Genomic DNA, 20,526 nt, shown 5'->3' with positions numbered 1-20,526 from the left:
AGCCCTTAGGAACCCCACTATTTGAGGCACTATTTACTGCAGCAGCAATGAGATCCCGCTGAGATTTGCCTAAGCATAACCTCTGGAATGACCTCTCAAATCACTATGAAATCTCTTAGCCATAAAAATTCATTTGTATTTATCATTTCCCCCTTTAGGTCAAGATCTTTTTCCAGATGCATTGCTAGTTAGCACTTGGTGACAATCCCTTTGTGTCAAGAGTCATGTCCTATGCTGGGGCGGGGAAATGAGGGAAGGTAGTGCAATTATATCCTGAGTTTGGCTTAGGGAGAGGCCACAATTGAGCAAAAGGAGGATTTCAGGAGGTAACTCTTAGGCAGTATATAATACTAGGCTAAGTTTCAATTTTATAAGAAAATGTTCATAAGTACCATTATCAATATCAAGGGCCTGGATTATTGGTCTGTCCTCCTTCCTAGGCACTACCCTTGCACTCAGGGGATTCTTGCTGTCCTATTGGATAATGTAGCAGAACTCCCCAGGATGGGAACTTAATATTCTTTCGGTTATTGTGTGGATCTCTACCCACCGAGACAATGCCCCATGAACACTTGGACATATTCATAATCCCCTGCCACTGCTGTGACCCTTCTGTGATTCACAACCTCTCCAAAAATGAAGCCAACAAAATAAAAATTAATAAGAAAATGAAATAATTTAAAAAATAACCAGTAAAATAAAAAATAAAAAAATTGAAATAAAAAAGTTTTTAGACATTGTGTCTTTTATCACTGTAAGATCTGCTGTCTTTTATGTACAGTCACATTTTCTTTCATATATTCCCCCAGTGTCTTATTTTTCTCATTTTATCTTCAAAGAACTTTAGGATACAGAAAAGTCACATAAGGAATATAGGGGATTCTCATATACCCAAAGTTCTCCCCTTTTCCCATTTCTCCTATTAATAACATTTTACATGCAGGTGGTATATTTGTCACAATTGATGTACAAATATTGAAGCATTGCTACTAACCATGGTCAGTGGTTTACATTATGGTTTACATTTTGCACCATATACTTTTATAGATTTTGATGAAATTTGAAATGGCCTGTATCCATTATTGAAAGATCATGCTGAACAATTCTAGTGCCCTACATTCCATTTATTCTATTCTTCCCTCCCCCTCCCCTTAGAACCTATTGTAACCACTAGGTTTCAATTTTTTAAGAATAAGATTCATAGTTACTTGCAATAATATTGAGGATTTGACATATTGTTCTGTTTCCTTTTATTAGGCACTGCCTATGTTCTCGAGGGAGTCTTGTCCCTCTACTTGAGAATATAGCAGGATGGGAGCTTGATATTTTTTGTTTATTGTGTGGGTCTCCACCCACTGATATAACACACTATGACAAGATGAGCACTTTCATAGTCCATAGAAGTCTGCCCCAGGTGAACCCTGTCCCATATACACCCTCCTCCCCACATCCAACACCTTCCATCAGTAACCCTCCCCAGCCACTTTTATCAAAGGAACGTTCCCAACATAGTAGTTTTTTTTGTCTTTATTTTTTTAATGTTACATTCAGAAAATATGAGGTCCCCATATACCCTCCACCCCCCTCACCCCACTCCCCCACCCATAACAACAACCTCCTCCATCATCATGAGACATTCATTGCACTTGGTGAATACATCTCTGAGCACCGCTGCACCTCATGGTCAATGGTCCACACCATAGCCCACACTCTCCCCGTCCACCCAGTGGGTCATGGGAGGACACAAAATATCTGGTAACTGTTCCTGCAGCACCACCCAGGACAACTCTAACCCCTGAAAATGCCCCCCACATCACATCTCTTCCTCCCACTCCCTACCCCCAGCAGCCACCATGGCCACTTTCTCCACACCAATGCCACATTTTCTTCGATTACTAATCACAATAGTTCATGAATAGAATATCAGTAAGCCCACTCTAATCCATACTCTATTCCTCCATCCTGTGGACCTTAGAATGGTTGTGTCCACTCCACATCTATATCAAGAGGGGGCTTAGATTCCACATGGATGCTGGATGCAATTCTTCTACTTTCAGTTGTAGGCACTCTTGGCTCCCTGGTGTGGTGGTTGACCCTCTTCACCTCCATGTTAGTTGATTTTAACCACAGTGTGCAAATCCACAGAGTTCACCTGCTCCTTCCTCTGACCCTCCCCCCAGTTCCATGGATAGTCCAACTCTCCCTCTCCCCATTCCAGCACTGCTGAACCCAATCACATCACTGTACCACTGTCATGCTCACCCGCTGCACAAATACACCCTTCCACCTTCCGTAGATTTTGCCCATATGGACATTGGCTCACTCCCTTTCTGTCTCCTGTAAACCCGTCTTCCAGACTATAGCTCTGTGAGTCTGCTCAATTTGCTTAAGTCATATCAGCAAGGTCATGTAATATTTGTCCTTCAGTGCCTGGCTTACTTCACTCAACATAAGGTCTTCAAGATTCATCTGTATTATTCATGTGTTAATACTGCATTCCTTCTTACAGCTGAGTAATATTCCATTGTATGTATATACCACAGTTTGCTTATCCATTCATCTGTTGATGGGCATTTGGGTTGCTTCCAACTTTTGGCAATAGTGAATAATGCCACTATGAACATTGGTGTGCATATATCTGTTTGTGCCCCTGCTTTCAATTCTTCTGGATATATACCCAGCAGTGGGATTGCTAAATCATATGGCAGTTCTATATAAGCTTCCTGAGGAACTGCCACCAAACTGTCTTCCACAATGCCTGCACCATTCGACATTCCTACTAGCAGGGGATAAATGTTCCCTTTCCTCCACATCCTCTCCAACATGCATAGTCCTCTGTTTTTTTAATAGGTGCCAGTCTAAAGGATGTATGATGATATCTCATTGTAGTTTTGATTTGCATTTCCCTAATAGTTAGTGATGTAGAACATCTTTTCATGTGCATTTTAGCCATTTGTATTTCTTCTTTGAAGAAGTGTCTATTCAAAAAACTTGCCTATTTTTTAAATGGGTTGTTTGTCTTTTTGTTTTCACTATGTAGGATTTCTTCATATATGCTGGATATTAGGCCTCTATTAGGTTCCCAAATATTTTGTCCCATTGCCAGAAGCTTTATGGTCACAGCTCTTGTGTTTAGACCTTTGATCCATCTCGAGTTAATTTTTGTATAGGATGTGAGATGGTGATCCTCTCTCATTTTTTTTCGGATATGGACATCCAGTTTGCCAAGCACTATTTGTTGAAGGGGCCATTCTCTCCCAGTTGAGTGGTCTTGTTGAATATCAGTTGACCATATATGTGAGGATCAATATCAGAACTTGGTTCTTTTTAAAAAAGATTTATTTATTTATTTATTTCTCTTCCTTCCACCCCACCCCAGTTGTCTGTTCTCTGTGTCTATTTGCTGCATCTTCTTCTTCGTCTGCTTTTGTTGTTGTCAGCGGCATGGAAATCTGTGTTTCTTTTTGTTGTGTCATCTTGTTGTGTCAGGTCTCCGTGTGGGTGGCACCATTCTTAGGCAGGCTGCACTTTCCTTCGCGCTGGGCGGCTCTCCTTACAGGGCGCACTCCTTACGGGGCTCCCCTACATGGAGGACACCCCTGCATGGCAGGGCACTCCTTGCGTGCATCAGCACTGTGCATGGGCCAGCTCGACACGGGTCAAGGAGGCCCGGGGTTTGAACCACAGACCTCCCATGTGATAGATGGATGACCTAACCACTGGGCCAAGGCCGCTTCCCAGAACTCAGTTCTGTTCCTTTGGTCAGTATGTCTATCCTGTGCCAATACCATGCACTGTTGACCATTGTAGCTTTGTAGTATATTTTAAAGTCAAGTAGTGTGTGTGATTCCTTCAATTTCATTTTTCTTTTTAAATATGTCTTTGGGTATTCAGGGCCCCTTGCCCTTCCAAATAAATTTTATAGTTAGCTTTTCCAATTCAGTAAAAAGGAATATTCTTCCATTTAGTTACATGTTCTTTGATTTTCTTTAACAATATTGTGTAGTTTTCTGCATACAAGTCCTTTACATCTTTAGTTAAGTTTATTTCTAGGTATTTGATTATTTTGGTTGCTATTGTAAATGGAATTTTTTTCTTGATTTCCTCCTCAGATTGCTCATTATTGGTGTACAGAAATGCTATTGATTTTTGTGCACTGATCTTTTATCCTGCCATTTTACTGAACTCATTCATAAGCTCTAGAAGCTTTGTTGTCAAATTCTCAGGGTTTTCTATGTATAGAATCATGTCATCTGCAAATAGTGAAATTTTCACTCCTTCCTTTCCAGTTTGGATGTCTTTTATATTTTTCTTGCCTAAGTGCTTGAGCAAGTACTTCTAACACAACATTAAATAAAAGTGGTGACAGTGGCATCCTTGTCTTGTTCCAGATCTTAGAGGAGAAGCTTTTAGCATTTCACCTTTGAATAAGATGTTAGCTGTGGATTTTTCATATATATCCTTTGTTATGTTGAGAAAGTTTCCTTCTATTCCTATCTTTTGAAAAGTTTTTTATCAGGAAAGGGTGCTGTATTTTGTCAAATGCTTTTTCTGCATAAATAGATATGATCATGTGATTTTTTTTCTTTTGATCTGTTAATGTGGTAAATTACATTGACTTATTTTCTTATGTTGAAACATCCTCGCATACCAGGGATGAAACCCACTTGGTCATGATGTATAATTCATTTGCTGTGCTGTTGACTACAACTAGCAAGTATTTTGTTGAGAGTTTTAGCAACTGGATTCATTAGAGATTGGACTACAGTTTTCCTTTCTTCTGGCATCTTTGTTTGGCTTTTGGTGTTAGGGTGATGTTGATATCATTGAATGAATTTTACTTTATGGAAGAGTTTAAGCAGGATTGGTGCTAGTTCTTTCTGGAATAATTGGTAGAATTCGCAGTGAAATAAGTGCAAATGAGGACAGTTTTTCCAGAGAGTGATTTTTCAAAACTATCAATATACTGAAGATTCAGTAATTAAATTTATTTTAGGGAGATAGTAAGAAAGATGCACCAATTCACACTTAGGGAAGTTCATCTCAGATTTTGCTTTCATATTGGGAAGCTGGAAACAACTTAAATATCCAACAAAAGGGAAGATTTACAGTCACTTGAAATTTTGGAATTTTGAAATTTTCATAATATCTAATAATGAATGTATTCATGAGTATTTTGTTGGTGTCTGCATCAATTTATGCAGTATGATTTCAATAATCATAAAAATATGTGTCAGGAAGAGACCTTGAAGAGAAGTCCCTGGTATTGTTTTTCTTCTTCAATTTCATTTACCCCTATTCTTTCCTCATAACTGGGCAGCAGAGAGAACTTTCCATATTCCCTGCCTGTAGACTTATGCAATTCAAAATAGACTTTTGTGGTGAAGGAAAGAGGGCAGCCAGGCAGAAGGGACCTTCCGTATGGTGGAGATGGGAGAATGCAGAATTTGTTGACTGGAGAACAGAGAGAATTCAGATATCCCAGCCAATGCCAGCAGAGGGATGCTGATACCTGAGATTAAGACTGGACCATAGACATTTCAGGGGATGCCAACCAAAGACCAGGCACCACCATCTTTAATGCTATGATCCTACCCAAGGTACCCCAAACTCAGACACCAGGCCAGGTGAAGGGGTGGGGGAGAGAGGAATCCTGAAAGATTTCTGAATTTACACAGAACTGACTTTTCTTCAGCTGGAATGGAAGCTTGAAATAGGTTTAAGTAGTCTCAGAGAAAAATAAAAAAATATATTTTTTAATATACTTGGGAATATAGATTGAGAAATTCATATCTATTATATAAAGTATATTTTTATAAACTTAAAATAAATATATAACATATCTATCTATATGTAACACATGGGAGATATTTAGATATAATACATTTAACAATAAATATCAGTATCTATATACAGGTATTTAGAGAAAAATACTAAAAGGTGAATTCGAACATTAGTAGTAATTATCTTTATTGTGATATTATTGATGATTTTAATTTTCTTCTCTTTAATTTTTTGGGTATTTTTCAGAAATTCCATGGTAAGCAGGTATGACATTTATAATGTAAAGAATTTCATCATTATTATTTAAATAGTGTCAAATGGCAAATGATAATCTGGGGAAATATTTATAACTCATAATACAGACAAAGCTTTCATTTTCTATTTTACAAAGAATTCCTAACGAGCAAAGAAAAAGGCCAAACCCAATGGAAAAATACTCAATGGTAGAAAAGATAGTTCACGGAAAAAGAGAACATGTGTAATATTTAAGCATATGAAATGTTGCTTGATTTCATCCACAATAATAGAACTGCATTAGTGTGAGAGTCTTTCTCCTATAAGATTGGAAAGATGACAAACTTTCATAATACCTTGCATTGGTAAGAGTTTACACACTGCCGATGGAGGTGTAAAGTGATACAACCTTTATGGAGGGCAATTTGGCAACATTCATCAAAATTAAAGTGCAGACACTCCTTGATCCAGGAATTCCACTTCTGTGAATATATGATAAGAACATGTCAATGAATGTATAAAATGATGTAGGTACATGATTATTCACTGTGACATGGTTGTAATAGCAAAATTTTGGAAACAAGTGAAATGTATTTCAATAGGGAATTCATTAATAAATTATTGGTACAATGGTATACTATGTAGAATGTCTTTGTGTCCTAATAAGGAATGGCCTCTAAATTATATTTTCCAGAGGAATAAATACTGAGGTAAGAACAGCATATATATTATGCTACCATTTATAATGAACAAAAATATATATTTATACCTCAATCTATCATATCTATCAATCATCATCTGTCATCTGTCTATCACCTATCATCCATATATCTATCCATCTACCTCTCTACCAATCCACCCTTAGCCATCTATCTATCTACAGGTATACCTTGCTTTATTGTGCTTCACAGGCAGTGCATTTTTTGCAGATTGGTTTGTGGCAACGTGGTTTGTGGCAATGCTGCTTGAGCAAGGCTATCAAGGCTCTCAGCACCATTTTTTCAACAGCATGTGATCACTTCATGTCTTTGTATCTCATTTTTTTAATTCTTGCAGTGGCAAGATTTGAGAGGATTGACTGATTTTGAAAGAAGTTCTACTGTGGGGAAAATGCTATCAAACAGCATCACATACTACAAAAAATCTTTAATGAAAGTAAGAGTCAATTGATACAGCAAATTCATTGTTTGTCTTATTTTAAGAAAATGCCATGGCCACCCCAAACTTCAGCAACCACTTACCTGATTAGTTAACAGCCATTAATGTCTAGAGAAGACGCTCCACTCCAAGAAAAAGATCACAATTTGCTGAAGGCTCAGTTGATGGTTAGGATTTTTAATTAAGGTATGCACATTGTTTTTTAAGATATAATGCTTTTGCACACTTAGACACAGTAAAATGTAAACATAATTTCCATGTGCATTGAGAAATTTAAAAAAATTCATGTGACTTTCTTTACTGAGGTGATCTGGAACCAAACCTGCAATATTTCCAAGATATACCTATATGCCTGTATCTATCTATCTATCTATCTATCTATCTATCTATCTATCTATCTATCTATCTATCTATCCACCCATCCATCCATCATCTATTATGAGCTATATCTATGTATCATCTATTTATATGTTCTTGTATATGTATAATAGCTAACATTAATCAAGCAGTATGAGGCAACACTGTTTTAAGTGCCTTATATGTATATGTTAATTCATTTAATCTTCACAACAGCCCTATGAGGTTCAGGACTATTATATACTATGATTTTTGTTTTAGAGATGAAGATATTGGGGCATATACAATTAAATAATAGTTTGGCTCCAAATTACTGGCCTCTAACCTTTGAACATCACTGCCAATCTTAAGAAATTGCTAACATCTGTTCCCTCTAGGTAGTAGATAAGGGTGGGACAATGGTGGTGGTGGTGAGAGGGAGAGTTTTCATTGCATTCCCTTTTGCATTTTAAATCACATGAATGATTACGTATAAAAATTTATGAAGATGTCTATTGTGGGAACACTAGATCCTAATCACCTGGAGTTGTGGTGTGGTGAAAGGAATATAAGACCAGAAAGAGAACATGTGGGTTATGGATCAGCTCTGTTGTTAACGTCTCCTCTCTGGGCTGTGGCATCATTTCCTGTATAATAGAAGGGCTTGGGGGCAATGGTTATGGTGGTACTAGATTATATCAGAGTTTTGTAACCTCTGTTGTAATATTAGCCACCTGGGAAACTTAAAAAAAAATATGGATTCTCAAGCTCCCACGAGTATAAATATTCTGATTTAACAGGACTGGGATGCAGTTTGGGAATCTGTATTTTTAAAAGTCCCAACCCAGGTGATTCTGATGTAAAATGAGGTAGAGAAACCCTTGGGCCAGATGAAATTTTGAGGTCCCATCCCGGGTGTAAAATTACATGCCCTGTCTCTCTCTGGCGTCCTGCTGAGGTGTGCATAAGCGTGACCCCTCTGATGACCTTCTGACTCTTTTTGGAAGACTCTTAGCCATATTAACTCATTTGTCTTTGTCATTTCCCCCTTTTATTCAAGGTCAAAAAGCAGTTTTTAACACATGATCCTACATGTAGGCTGAGATATTCTGCTGCTCTGAGTTGACCCTTTCATTCAAGGTCTCTTTCTAGTTGCATCACCAGTTAGTGATTGGTAGTAATTCCTTGGTGCCAGGGAGGCTCATCCCTAGGACTCATGTCCCACACTGGGGGAAGGTAATATATTTACATGCTGAGTTTGGCTTAGAGAGTGGCTACATGTGAGTAACATGGAGGCTCTCAGGAGGTAACTCTTAGGCACCCTGAAACTCTAGGCCTAGTTTTTATTTCAGGCACACAGGCTCATAAGCATAGTCATCAGTATCAAGGGTTCATTATTGGACCATCCTTCCTTGTTGGTCTTTGCTGTTGCACTTGGGGGATTATTGTTGTTCCATTGGGGAATGTGACAGAGCTCCACTGGGTAGGAACTCAGCACTCCCTCAGTAGATACAACCCTAGGTGCTGGTTCTCCTGAAGGCTATGGAGATCCACAGTGTATATGGTCATGGCAGATGGATTTGGAGTTTTGTGCCATGTCAGAGAGCCCTACTTTGGAATTTGTGCTCCTGAGTGTGATGGAGCTGGACTCAGATGTGAAGTTCCTACACATGCCTCTTCTGTCACTTTTACTAAATCTGTTGTTGGTGCTAGAGATGGTGCATACTCAGGGGACTTGAATCTCTGGACTGCTCATGTGCCAGCTGGGCCCTGAGCCTCAGCAGAGTTGTGACTCCTACTCTCTGGTTCGTTGGACTTACCCAGGTCAGCTAACAGGGAGGTGAAGATGGTCAACCACCACACCAGGGAATCAAGAGTGCCAACTGCAAGCAGAGGAATTGCATCCATCATCCATGTTGAATCTAAGTCCCCTCTTGATCCACAGGTGGAGTGGACATCACCATCCTAGGGTCCACAGAATGGAGGAATAAAATATGGATTAGAGTGGACTTACTGATACTCTACTATAAAACTATTATGACTAGTAATAGAAGATATTGTAACATTGAGGTGGAGAAAATGGCCACAATAGTTGCTGAGGGCAGGGAGAGGGAAGAAGAGATATGATGTGGGGGCATTTTGGGGACTTGGAGTTGTCCTAAATGATATTGCAGGGTCAGATGCTGGACATTATGTATCCTGCCATAACCCACTGAATGTACTGGGGAAGAGTGTGAACTACAGGATAAACTATTATCTATGCAGCGCAGCAGTGCTCCAAAATGTGATCACCGAGTGCAATGAATGTGCCACAATGATGGAGGAGGTTGTTGGTGTGGGAGGAATGGGGTGGGGGGTTGGGGTATAAGGGAACCTCTTATATTTTTTAATGTAACTTTTTTTTGTGATGTGTATATCTTAAAAAAAAATACAATTTACAAAAATGATGGGGTGGGGAGGTGGGGAATGGGGTGTATGGGAAACCTCTTATGTTTTTTAGAATGTTTTTTAATGTAACATTCTTTGTGATTTATGAACTTTAATAAAAAAGGTGTAAAATAAAATAAAATACCAAAGAAAAGATAGTAGATCTTATGGTGATGAAAGTAAGGCACAATGTAAGAAAAGTTATGTTTGTAATTTTTCAATTTTTAAAATTTTATTTTTTTCCATGGCTGTATTTTTGGAAAGGTTTTGGGTTGCAGAAGGGTTGCAACTGTGGCAGGGGAGGATCACTGGTTTGGGGTATTGGTGGTGGAGGTATGTGTGGGTAGGCATGCACCTGGGGCATGATTTTATGGGTTATGAATTTCTTCATGTGGTCATGGGGAGTTGTCTCAGTGTATGGAGACCCACAGAATAAATGACAGAAAGTTGCATTTCCAAAAAAAAAAAAAAAAAAAAAATTCCATGCCCTGTGAGGGACAGAGTCATATCAGATCCAAGTACTCTCCGCCCTCCCCTCCGCATCCGCCTGCTTCTCAGCCCTCCTTGGAGGCTGCCCCATCCAGACCCATCTGCAAAGGAAAGGGAAGTGCCCCTTGATCCAGATCTCCACTCCTCTCCCCACTCCTCCGGGCTTCTCTGGGTGTGGCTTTCCAGAGGCTGAGCCTGTAGGCTCCAGGGCCACCATTAGCATTCCAAGAGGATGACAAGGCACCAAAGCCTAAAATGGGGAAAGGAATTTGGATCCAGCTCAGAATTTACACATGTACCTGAATCTTTTGTGGATTCTAGTCTCTTTCCAAAGGTGTTTTATTCTCTGGGATTACACTGAGAGTTGTATACACTAACCTCATTCTGCCAATCTGTCTGTAAGATTGGATCTTTTTATAAAAAAAGTGCACAACAGGGAAACGGACTTGGCCCAATGGATAGGGCATCCGCCTATCACATGGGAGGTCTGCGGGTCAAACCCTGCGCCTCCTTGACCTGTGTGGAGCTGGCTCATGCGCAGTGCTGATGTGCACAAGGAGGGCTGTGCCACGCAGGGGTGTCCCCGAATAGGGGAGCCCCATGCGCAAGGAGCGCACCCCGTAAGGAGAGCCGCCCAGTGCGAAAGAAAGTGCAGCCTGCCTAGGAGTGGCAGCGCACACATGGAGAGCTGACACAACAAGATGACACAACAAAAAGAAACACAGATTCCTGGTGCTGCTGATAAGGATAGAAGCGGTCATAGATGAACACACAGCGCATGGACACAGAGAGAAGATAATTGGAGCGGGGGAGGAGGAAGGGGAGAGAAATAAATAAAAAATAAAACTTAAAAAAAAGTGCACAACATTCCCATTTAAATCGTTTTCTATATTTCATGATCTGCCTCCTTCTTTCCTTCTTTCCTCCCCCCTTCCTCCCTCCCTTCCCCTTCCTGCCCTCTCTCCTCTTCCATCTCCTCCTCCTCTTTGCCTTCTTCTATCCAGGGAAGCCCTGGGTCTGGACTTCTGACCCCTGCTCCCCAGGCCCTTTACAGGGAAGTGCGAGGCTTCAGTTCACTGTCCAGAGAACGTGACTCTTCCGGCTCTTGAGTTTTATGATGAGTCTCTCTCCCTTTCAAAGGGCAGTTATTACTCATGATTGATGCTCACTGACCAAGCCCAAACAAACGTGGGGCACACTTCACATGCCACACACACGGGCACAAATATTTGCCTTACTCACATGGGCTGGGCTGAGGACACCATTTCTACCCGGGAGGAGCCACCGGACCAGACTTTTTCCAGCAGCCTCTGCCCAGAGCAGAAGCAACCGAGCATCCGGCGTTTGCTGTGCTGGTTTTCCAGGACTAGCAGCTGTGAGAAGAGGGGTCAGCAGAAAAGACGTGGGACAGGGGCTCACCGGCCCAGAGCCAGCAGCTGGTTTCCCTTCTTCCATCCAGCCTAGGCTAATGACGACCGGCTGATGTTTGTCCTGATGACAGGCCTTTTGCAAGATGTGTTTTTACCCTCTGGACAAGTAGCAGTTGGGAGAGTGGGGCTTTTTTATGAGTTGAGGTACTCCCAAACTAGAAAATAAACAGCCAGTTAATAAGACACTCATATGGAAACGGGCATAAATAATAACAAAGAAAACATCCTTTCTTGCCAACACCCTAAGGGGAGGGGGTATAAAAGCTGCCGCCCAGCTGGCCACCCGCAGACTTGGGGCACTCTGGCTGCCACACTGACCGCCGGGGACCATGGGGTGCTGCCCAGGGGACTGCTTCGCCTGCTGCCCTCAGGAGCAAGACTGCTGTGAAGTGTGCTGCTGCCAGCCCGCGTGCTGCGGCTGCTGCGGCTCGTGCTGCGGGTCGTGCTGCGGTTCTGCCTGCGGCGGCTCTGGCTGCGGCGGCGGCTGCTGCGGATCTTGCTGTGGGTCTGACTGCGGGGGCTGCGGGGGAGGCTGCGGGGGCGGCTGCTGTGGCGGCTGCTGCGGCTCCAGCTGCTGCGGCTCCACCGGGTGCTGCGGCCCTGTCTGCTGCCAACCCACGCCTGTCTGCGAGACGAAGTGAAGACGCTGGTGACGGCCACTGAAGCCGTCCCAGGGAAAGACTATCTGCTCCCGGCGGAGCCCCCCTGTCTCCAGGACAGTGACCTGCCTCCCGTGCAATTTGTAGAGGAGGGCTAGTTCTCCAGTGCCTGACCGCGGGTTTTAAGGCACGGAGAACAAGAGTCATGCTGGGGAGAAATTAAATCCGGGGCCCACCCGAGGTGATTCCAAGAAGCTCAAAGGGTAAATCCCCATAGCTTCGTTTTCATGAATTTGAGAGTCTTGTCACTATAAGGCATTCTTTTATTCAAGATGTCTTTGCGACACTCACCCTTCTCCCCAGCTTTCTGCTGCTTTTGAGATGTAAAAAGTCTCCTTTGTTAGCCTCTTAATAAATTTGAGCATGCTGGCATAACTGAGCAAGTTCTTTGCCTTTTTCCTTCACCTTCATCTGTAGACTGGGTCAGGAATATTTACATTGGCATCAAACTAGGGTTTTTGAAATGTGGTTTGTGAATCACCTGCATCAGGATCACCTGGGGCCGAATTAAAACTGGAGATTTAGGGGCTTTCCCTGAGACTTCTGGGATCAGAATCTACAGGAGAATGGCCTGGGAACCTGTGTTTTTAACAAAAACCCTCATATACTAAAGTTTGAGCTCCACAGTGTAGACTAAAGCTGCTATATGATGCACGAGATTCCCGTGGGAGGTTTTTTTTAAAAATTCAAATTCTTGGACTTCAGGCTAGAGACTTCATCGATTAGTTCTAGAATGGGGTCCCTGACCTCTGCATGTGTAAAGATCCTGGGTAAATGCTGACACCAGCCAAGTTTAATCTTAAGGTAAGGGCATGGCTTCCTTCTGCATTGTAGTCCCCCTAAGACACTTTTGCAGGAGGGCTTGAGGCTTGGTCAGAACTTTCTGGCAAAGCCAGGGTAGGAGACTTTGTAAACAAAGTTGGTTCTGACTGGAAGGGGTTCCTGCGGCAAAACTTTGTGAACCTCCAGGTCCTAAGGATATGCTAGGCGGTCCGGTTCCTTTGCTTAGGCTCACGTTTCAGTGAGATTTTCTGGGATAGGGTTTTGTTTCTTTGGTATGGTAACTAATTGCTCTCCTTCTTCCTGAGTGTCAGGAATGAGAGGGCTGAGGGTATATCTGCTAGGTGAAGCCTGACGCAGGAGGTTGGGATCCAACTGCAAGACCCAAATTCAAAAGAGCAAGATGATTCAACGTCCTGCTGAATATGACCTTTCCTTCCTTCCTCTTTTATTATTAGAGAAGTTGTAGATTTAGGGAAAAATCATGCACATAATACAGAGTTCCCATGTAACATCCTATTATTAAAACCTTGCATTTGTGTGGTATATTTGTTACAGTTAACAAAAGAACATTTTTATAATTGTACTTTTAACTATAGTCCACAGTTTACTTTAGGGTTCCCTGTTCAAGTTGTACAGTCTGTTTCAGTCTGGTAGGCTGCCGAATCGCAATATACCAGAAATGGTTTGGCTTTTACAATGGGGATTTATTTGCTTGCAAGCTTACAGTTCTAAGGCTGAGAAAAATGTCCAAATCAAGGCATCATCAGGCAGTCCTTTCACTCTGAAGACCAGCTGCTGGTGATCCTGCACTCCCTTGTCACACGGCAAGGCACATGGCGGCATCTGCTGGTCTCCCCTTCTCCTCTGGGTCTCGTTGCCTTCAGTGTCCTGCTTCCCTGGCTTTCTCTCTCTTCCTTTAAATTTTATTCTCTTATAAAAGACTCCGGTGAAAGGAGTAAGACCTACTCTTTATGGAAGTAACCTAATCAAAAGGCCCTTAACTGAAGTAACCTAATTAAAAGTTCCCACCGACAACAGGTCCACACCCACAGGAATGGATCAACTTTAAGAACATAATCTTCTGGGGTCCATACAGCTTCAAATCATCACACAGTCTTATGGATTAAAAACAATTGTTCTAGTAACATATATATAACCTAAAATTTCCCCTTTTGACCACATTCAAATATATAATTCAGTGCTGTTAATTATGTTCACAATGTTGTTCTACCGTCACTACCATCCATTATTTTGACACTATGGATTTACTTATTCTAATTAGTTCACATCAGTGAGATTATACAAAATTTGTCCTTTTGTGTATTACTTATTTCACTCAACGTGATGTCCTCAAGGTTCATCCATGTTGTTGCATGTATCAGAAATTCATTCCTTTTTTATGGCTAAATAATATTCCATTGTGTGTACATGCCACATTTTGTTTATCCATTGACTGGTTGATAGACACTTGGGTTGCTTCTATCTTTTGGCAGTTGTGAATAATGATGCTATGAACACTGGTGTGCAAATATCTGTTCAACTCGATGCTTTCAATTCCTTTGGGTATATACCTGGTAGTGGAATTGCCAGGTCATATGGTACTTCCCTATTTAACTTTCTGAGGAAATGCCAAACTGTCTTCCACAGCAGCTGTACCATTTTACATTCCCACCAGCAATGAATGAGTGTTTACTTCTCCACAACTGCTCCAACTCTTGTAGTTTTCCATTTTTAAAATGGTAGTCATTCTAGTGGGTGTGAAATGATATCTTATTGTAGTTTTCATTTGCATTTCCCTAAAGGCTAAAGATACTGAGCATCTTTTCATATGTTTTTTGGCCATTTGTATATCTTCTTTGGAGAAATGACTTTCACTTATTTTCCCCATTTTAAAAATTGTTTCTTTTTTTGTTCTTTTTGTTATTTAGTTGTAGAATTTCTTTATATACTTTGGATATTAAACATTTATCAGATATCTGGTTTCCAAATATTTTCTCCCATTGTGTAAATTATCATTTTACTTTCATGATAAAGCCCCTTGATGTAGAAAAATTATGAATTCAGGGTCCCCTTTATTTTGTATTTTGTTACTTGTGCTTTGGATATAAAGTCTAAGAAACCATTGCCTAACACCAGGCCCTGAAGATGTTGCCCTACATTTTCTTCTTGGAATTTGATAGTTCTGATTATGGTCTTTGATCCATTTTTGAATTGTATGTGGTATGTGGTAGGGGTAGGGGTCCACCTTCATTCTTTTGCAAATAGACATCCAGTTTTCCTAGAATCATTTGTTGATGAGGCTATTCTTTCCCAATTGAATGGACTTGACACCCTTGTCAAAAATCAGGTGGCTATAAATGTAAGGGTTGATTTCTGAATGCTCAGTTCCATTCCATTCCTCTAAATATCTGTCCTTCTGCATGTCAATATCATGCTGCTTTAATTACTCTGGCTTTGTAAAAAGTTTTAAGATTAGGAAATGTGAGTTCTCCAACTTCATTCTTCTTTTTCAAGATGGGATTGGCTGTTTGATGCCCCTTACCCTTCCATATAAATTTGATGATTGGCTTTTCCATTTCTGCAAAGAAGGCTGTTGGATTTTCTTTTATTGGAATTGCATTGAATTTATAAATTGCTTTTGGCAGAGTTGATATCTTGACAATATTTAGTTTCCAATCCATGAACATGGAATGTCCTTCCATTTATTTGGTCTTCTTTGATTTCTTTTGGCAATGTTTTTTAGTTTTATGAGTACAAGTTCTTATACCCTTGGTTATATTTATTCCTAGATATTTGATTCTTTTAGTGGCTATTGTAAATGGAATTTCTCCCCCTGATTTCTTCTTCATATTGTATATTGTTAGTATATAGAAACACTGGTAATACTGATTTCTCAGTGTTGATCTGGTGCCCCAGTACTTTGCTGAATTCATTTATTAACTCTATTAGCTTTGTTTTGGATTTTTCCTCCCAGGATTTTCTGTATATAAGACCATGTCATCTGCAAATAGGGAAAAATTTCCTTCTTTCTTTCCAATTTGGAGGGCTTTTATTTCTTTTTCTTGACTAATTGCTCTGCTTAGGATTTCCAGTAAAATATTGAATAACAGTGGTGACAGTGGGTATCCTTGTGTTGCTCCTGATCTTAGAGGGAAAACTTTCAGTCTTTCACCATTAAGTATGATATTAGCTGTGGGTTTTTCATCTATGCCCTTCATCATCTTGAGGAAGTTTCTTTCTATTCCTAATTTTCTAAGTGTTTTTTAATTGAGAAGTGCTGGATTTTGTCAAATGCCTTTTCTGCATCAGTTCAAGTGATCATGTGTTTTTTCCCATTGTTCTGTTAATGTGGCATATTATATTACTTGATTTTCTTATGTTGAATCAGCTTTACAAACTTGGGATAAACCCCACTTGATTATGGTAAATAATTCTTTTAATGTGTTGTTGGATTCAGTTTGCCAGTATTTTGTTGAGAATTTGCATAGGTATTCATAAGATATTTTCTTTCATAATTTTCTTTCTGGTATCTTTATCTTGCTTGGTATGAGGGTGATATTGACCTCATAGAATAAGGTAGGGAGAGTTCCCTCCTTTTCAATTTTTTGGAAAAGTTTGAGCAGCATTGGTGTTAATCCTTCTTGGAATGCTTGGCAAAATTCACCAGTGAAGCCATGTGGTCTTGGGCTTTTCTTTGGTGGAAGGTTTTTGGCTACTGAATCAAATCATTACTTTTTATTGGTTTGTTGAGATTCTCTATTTCTTCTTGAGTTAGTATGTATAGTTTGTGTGATTCTAGGGATTTATCCATTTCATCTATACTGTCTAATTTGTTGGCATACAGTTGTTCATAGTATCCTTTTATAATCCTATTTATTTCTGTAGGGTTGGTAGTCATGCTCACCTACTTTCATTTCTTATTTTAATTTCCATCCTCCCTCTTTTTTTCTTCTGAAGTCTAGCTAAGGGTTTGACAATTCTATTGCTCTTTTCAAAGGATGAACATTTGGTATTGTTGATTCTCTATTGCTTATTTATTTATTTATTTATTTATTTATTTATTTATTTAATTCTCTTTTTTGCAATTTCATTTATCTCTGCTCTAATCTTTGTTATTTTCTTCTTCTCACTTTGGGTTTTGTTTGCTCTTCTATTTCTATATCCTCCAGTTGTGAAGTTTATTCTCTGATTTGAGATTTTTCTTCTTTTTTAATATAAGCATTTAAGCTATAAATTTCCCTCTCTGTAGTGTCTTTCCTGCACCCCGTAAGTTTTGGTATGTTGTAGTTTCATTTTCATTTGCCTCAAGGGGTTATCTAATTTTGCTTGTGATTTCTTCTCTGACTCATTGGTTGCTTACGAGTACATTGTTTAATTTCCACATATTTGTGAATTTTCCATTTCTCCCATTATTATTGTTATCTAGCTTCATTCCATTGTGGTTGGAGAAGATCTTGTATGACTTCAATATTTTTAAATTTATTGAGTTTTGTTTTATGACCTAACATATGGTCTATCCTGGAGAATGACCTATGTCCATTATAGAAGAATGTGTATTGTGCTGCTGTTGGGTGAAGTATATATATCTGTTTGGCCTAGTTGGTTCACAGTACCTTTCAAGTCTTCTATTTCCTTATTGATCTTTTTCTAGTATTCTATCTATTATTGAGAGTGGTTTATTAAAGTCTGCTATTACTAATGTAAGACCTTCTATTTCTCTGTTCAAATCTGTCAATATTTGCTTCCTAAAATTTAGGGCTCAGCTGTTAGGTGCATATATATTTATAATTATTATGTCTTCTTGTTAAATTGACCTCTTTATCAGTATATAGTGACATTTTTTGTCTCTTGTAACAGTTTTTGACTTAAAAATCTATTTTATCTGATATAAGTATTGCTAGTCCATCTCTTGTTTGGTTGCTGTTTGCATGGTACACTTTTGTTTTTTTTCTATCCTTTCACTTTCAACCTACTTGTGTCTTTGAATTTAAGGAAAATCTCTTGTAAACAGCATATAGTTTACATGCTTATTTTTACATTCTGCCAATCTCTGATTTTTGAGTGGCGAGTTTAATTCATTTACATTTAAAGTAACCGCTGATAATGAGGACTTTCTTTTGCCTTTTTGATATTTATTCTTTGTAACTCATGCCTTTTTTGACCCTCAGTTCTTCCATTCCTGTCTTTATTAGAGATTTTTCATACTGCACTATATTGAGTCCTTTCTTATTTCCTTCTGTATATATTTTTCATATATTTTCTTTGTGGTTACCAATGGTTTAAATTTTAACATCCTTAAAATGTAACAATCATTTATTTATTTATTTATTTATTTTTATTTCTCTTCCCTCCCCCCCCCCAAGTTGTCTGCTGTCTGTGTCTATTTGCTGTGTATTCTTCTGTGTCCACCTGTATTCTTGTCAGTGGCACTGAGAAATTGCACCTCTTTTTTTGTTGTGTCATCTTTTTTTTTTTTTAATCATTTATTATTTTTTTTAAAAATCACATTATGAAAAATATGAGGTCCCATTCAACCCCACCGCCCCTGCCCCCCACTCCCCCCACAGCAACACTCTCTCCCATCATCATGACACATCCATTGCACCTGGTAAGTTCATCTCTGAGCATCACTGCACCCCATAGTCAATGGTCCACATCATAGCCCAGACTCTCTCACGTTCCATCCAGTGGGCCCTGGGGGGATCTATAATGTCCCATAATTGTCCGTGAAGCACTATCCAGGACAACTCCACGTCCCGAAAACGCCTCCACATCTCATCTCTTCCTCCCGTTCCCCACACCCAGCAGCCACCATGGCTACCGTTCCCACACCCATTCCACATTTTCTCTGTGGACATTGGATTGGTTGTGTCCATTGCACATCTATGTCAAGTGAGGGCTTAGATTCCATATGGGTACTGGATGCACTCCTCCCGCTTCCAGTTGTAGACACTCTAGGCTCCATGTTAGCTGAGTGGATTAAGTCCAATAAATCAAAGTGTAGGAGCTGAAGTCTGTTGAGGCTCTGGGCCTGGGTGTCATATTATCAGTCCAGAGATTCAAATCCCCTACATATATCTTAAACCCAGCACCAACTACAATTCCAATAAGGTAGCATGCAAGCCTTGTGAAAAGAGATCCCCTCTGAGTCCAATTCCATCACGCAGAAACACCAGCTCCAAAGAAGGGCTATCTGTCATGGCAGTGAACCCCTTCTGCCATGACCATAGAACCCGTGGGTCTCTTTATCCCTCAAAAGAACCAATACCTGGGGTTGTATCTACCTTATCTGTCTCTTAGACTCTGTTCAGTTGTACATAGGGGTATTCCTTCTGACAACCTCCAGACTCTTTTTTAGAGACTCACAGCCTTATAATCTCATTTCTCCTTTCCATTTCCCCCTTACATTAGGTCAAACAGCTTCCCGAAGTCATGTTATTATATGTAGACAGGTATATTCTGCTGTTCCGCATTGAATCTTTAATTCAAGGTCATTTTCTAGTTGCTTCTTCAGCTGGTATGTGGTAGTGATCCCTCAGTGCCAGGGAGGCTCATCCCCAGGTGTCGTGTCCCACGCTGGGGGGAATGCATCGAATCTACACGCTGAGTTTGGCTGTGAGAGTGGCCACATTTGAGTAACATGAAGGCTGTCAGGAGGAAACCCCCAGGCACAATGCTACTCTAGGCCTTGTTCTTATTGCAGGTGTATAGGCTCAAAAGTGTAACCATTAGTATCACGAGCCCACTGTTGGGCCCTCCTTCCTTCCTGGTTCTTGCCGTTGCACCTGGAGGATTGCCGCTGCTCTCCCAGGGCCCACAACAGTGACCCCCCGGCCAGGAGCCCAGTACCCCCCCAGCTGTTGTTTTTGTTTCCACTATGAGTATATATAGACATTACCATATACCCTGGGCATATGCCCTGTATAACTCCCTGTCAACCATATATATCCTGTCAATAACATCCCATATCAGTATTCCTCCGCTGCCATTGTTGAACCACTCTGTGATCCAAAACTTCCCGTAAAGTGAATCCCAACATAATGTCAGCTTCAGAAGAGTCTTAGATCACCAAAATTCATATATACAATATACAGTATTTCCCCAGATCCACCATAAAACCTTTTCCCTTGCACAGCAATAATCTTTTAACTTATTCATATCATATTTCCTGAAACTGATGTACAGATTCCAACACTATAGGTTTCAAACAAGGTGACATTTGTGCT

Source organism: Dasypus novemcinctus, chromosome 21 (assembly GCF_030445035.2).
Source record: "Dasypus novemcinctus isolate mDasNov1 chromosome 21, mDasNov1.1.hap2, whole genome shotgun sequence".
NCBI lineage: Eukaryota > Metazoa > Chordata > Mammalia > Cingulata > Dasypodidae > Dasypus > Dasypus novemcinctus.
This window is presented reverse-complemented; position numbering follows the sequence as displayed.